We start from the raw sequence: 4,099 nt of genomic DNA, 5'->3' as shown, positions 1-4,099 counted from the left end.
CAACTGACTGGAAGAGCTACATATTATTTGTGCCCATTCCAAAGAGAGGTGACCCAACAGAATGTGTAATTCATTGGAAAATATCATTAATGTCACATGCAAGTAAAATTTTGCTAAAGATAATTCAAAAACAGCTGTAACAGTATATCCACAGAGAACTGTCAGAAGTTCAAGTCAGATTCAGACGAGGCCATGCAATGAGGGATATCATTACTGATGTCCCAGATGGATCTCAGCTGATATTTATCTGTGCTTTATTGACCATTCTCAGTGACCAGACTGTTGACATACCAGAGAATGCCAACATCAGTCTGAAGGAACACACAATACTGTGAAGGGCCCCAGAGCAACCTTGCAGAGGGACTTCAATCACATCAACATAGAACTCAGTCTCCTTGGAAAGACAAAGAAGAAGCTTTGTGTTGACAAATGGGGGAGAAATAGTCAAGTGTAGAATATGATCAAGGATGTTACACTGGGCTTCCTTAAAAGATGAGGTGTGTGTATGCTCACTTCCTATCAACATTGTTATTCAGAAGAGAAGGTCTTGTTAAAATCTAAAACTTATTCAGTTAAAAATACATCCCTAGGATTCAGATGAAAGCAGGTGTTGTTTGTTCAGTATCTCAAGCCCTGAAAGATTAATTAATTCTTGAAGGAAATGACATTGAACTTGTATCAAATTCAGCTGTTTAATTACATCTTTTTTAATTACATCCTCCCCTGGTGACCAGAGGTGTTACCAGCTCCCATCCTCAAATACCCCCAACACAGACCTGGCTCTCTGGGAGTTCAGAGCCACATGGTTGGGAGGCTCGCCAGTGGCTGTGCCACTTTGGTGAGCCATTTTGGTGCCTGGATTCAGGTGGGCGTGGCTTAGGATCTACAGAACCTGTAGAGCTACCAGATCAACATTTATCCAGTCACCCTGGCCCCAGCTTCCCTGTGGTCCTAACACTGAAATTATCTCCAACAAGGGTCCCATGAACTACTTCCAGACTGAGTGCACTGAATAGAGATATAACACCGAGGCTGATAGGAACTCCATCTAGGGTCAGGAACTACACTGCTACCTCCCTTCCACACCCACCTCATGAGTTCCTTGGATTGCAGGAGCCCCCAGAGTTTTCTCCTCTCCAAGTCCAAGAGTTGCTCTGTTTTTTTATTGTTTTTGTTTTGGAGTTTGGTTTATAACTTTTGTTCTTTTATTGTTTTTGTTTAATTATTCTTTCTCTCCTTCTTCTCTTTCCATTCCCTTGAATTTTATCCTATCTTCTTTTGTTTTTCCTTCTTTTCTTCTATTTCTCATTTCCTCACTTCTTCCCACCCCCCTTTTTGATTTTTCTTTACTACTTTCTACTTTCTTTATCTTTTCATCTTCTCTCCCCTTGGTTTTTCCTAAGGGTTATCATTTTTTATTTCATCCTTTTATATTCTCTTCTATACCTCCATTTTCCTGTCACTCTTTTCTCTTTTTAGCTATTATATTCTTTTTTTTTTTTTCTGATCCCTGCCTGTCTTGAATTCTTTTTTTCTCTTTTATTATTCTCTCTTTTCATTGTTGGTTGGTTGCTTGTTTATTCTGCTTTGCTTCCTGGTGTGTGAGAGGTGGGTACAGGGAGGATTTTCTCCTCTCTCCCACCCAAGGAGACAGTAACTGTGTCTATACAGCCCAGTCCAAGCGTACCTTCTTCAGTTCCACCAACTGGATAAGAGCAATACACTCCTATACCACCTGATCAACAATAGACAGCAGCCCACACCAGCCAACCCCCCCCTACACTGAAGTTCATGAACAGAGAACAGACAACAATGCACATGCTTCCATTCTCTAACCACACCCACAGAAGACAGTTGGTGAGAGCCTAAAAACATATCAATATAAAAATAATCAATTAAATACAAATATGAAAACACTACAATGTCCCAGAGACCACAGACAATTTGGCTCACACAAACAAGCAGGAGGGAATGACACAAACAAATGACCGAGATGCAGATCCAAAAAACATTTCTGAAGAAGGAAAGGTAATGGAACTAACTGAAAAAGAACTCAAAAGAATGATATTTATGTACCTACAAAAGATTGACAGAAAGATCAAAGAAAGCAAAAAACAAAACAACCCACAGAAAAATTTCTAGAAGATCAGGAAAATACTGGAAAAACCAGCAGACAAAATAAATGCAAATCTTGAAATAATACAAAACCTGAGATTAGAAATCTAGAAGATTAATACTAAAATTTCAGAAATGGACAATACATTAAAATAGCAAAAGAGTAGATTTAAAAGTAATGGAAGCCTGAATTAGTGAGCTTGAAGCTAAATCCTTCAATAACAGTAAGCTGGAAGAACAATCAGAAAAAGAAAAGAAAAAATCCAAAGATTGCCTAAGAGTTACGTGGGACACCATGAAGAGGTCTAACTTACAGGTGATCAGAATTCCAGAACAGAGAGAGATAATAAAAAGCACAGAGAAAAATGTCACAGAATTGTTGGAAGAAAACTTACCTAATATCACGAAAGACTCGGAGCTGAACAAACTCCAAATGGAATAAATTCCCAAAGATCATTAAGACATATCACAATCAAACTTTATAAAAAACAAAAGACAAAGAAAGAATCTGAGAACAGCTCAGGAAAAATGACAAGCTACCTAAAAAGGAAAAACCATGCAGACAACCATGCAGACAAAAAGGCAATGGAATGGCATATACAAAACTCTGAATGAAAAAAGTTGCCAACCAAGAATCATATATCCAATAAAGCTGTCCCTCAAATACAATGGTGAAATTAGGACGTTTCCAGATAAACAGAAATTAAAGGAATTTATAATAACAAGACCAACTTTAGAACGTTCTTGGGATTGAGAACCAAAAACAATCAACAACCTGATATTCACACACTAGAACTCAATCCAGATAGAGAAGTATTTAAAGCAAAACAAACATTCAAGACTAAGTATAAGGAACCAGAAATATTAATTTATAATGAAGTCAACTACAAAACAAAAAGAGGGAAAAGTGGATATACAGAATTTCCAAATAGCAAGGAAGTCAAGTAGATATTGAGAAAAACAGACTGTTTTAGATAGGGAAAATATTAGTAAATTTCAGAGTAACTTCAAAGAAAATTAATACACTTCCACATCAAAATTAAAAAGTGGTAAATCAGAAATATTAAGTAAACATTAAATCGACTGCAATAAAAAAAAAGAAAAGAAAAGAAAACCCACAAACAAGATGAACTCAGTGCAGAAATTTCGTTTTGTTTTTTCCTTTTGTTGTTTCATTGTTTTTGTCTGGTCTTTCGCCTCCTTCTTCTCTTTCCATTTCCTTGAATTTTATCCTTTCTATCTCTGCTTTAGTTTTTCCTTCTGTTTCTCATTTCCCCTCCTCTTTTTCCCCTTTTATCTTTCTTTACTATTCTCTACCCTCTCTTTTTATCTTTGCTCTCGCTGGTTTTTCTGTGTTGTTTTGTTTTTAACACTTCTTGCTTTTACTTTCTCTTCTACAGCTCCATTTTCCTGTCCCTCTTTTCTCTTTTACATTAATTTTAGTGTGTTTTTTTTTCCTTCTTTTCATTTTTGTTCTTATTTTTTTCTTCTGTAGATCCATTACCCTGTGTCTTTTTTGTCTTAATAGTTGTTATATACCTTTTTTCTGGTTGCTGCTGAACAAACCCCAAACAGGATAAATCCCCAATGAAAATCACCCAGACATGTCATAATCAAAAGATGTAATAACATACTGCTCAAAGCAATTTACACATATAATGCAATTCCAATCCAGATTCCAACAACATTCTTCAAAGAGATGGAAAAAACAATTACAAACTTTATGTGGAAAGGAAATATACCCAGGATAAGCAAAGCACTGTTTAAGAAGAAGAATAAGATTGGAAACCTCTCACTTGCCAACTTCAAAATTTATTACATAGTTACAGTGGTCAAAACAGCTTGGTACTGGTACAATGAAAGATATATTGATCAATGGAACAGAATTGAGAATTCAGAAATTAACCCATCCACATACAGCCAACTGATTTTAGACAAAGTGCCTAAATATATCACATGAGGAGGTGATAGTCTCTTCAACAGA

Source organism: Chrysochloris asiatica, unplaced genomic scaffold (assembly GCF_000296735.1).
Source record: "Chrysochloris asiatica unplaced genomic scaffold, ChrAsi1.0 scaffold00007, whole genome shotgun sequence".
NCBI classification, from domain to species: domain Eukaryota; kingdom Metazoa; phylum Chordata; class Mammalia; order Afrosoricida; family Chrysochloridae; genus Chrysochloris; species Chrysochloris asiatica.
The sequence above is the reverse complement of the archived record's forward strand: the minus strand, read 5'-3'. Positions refer to the sequence as shown.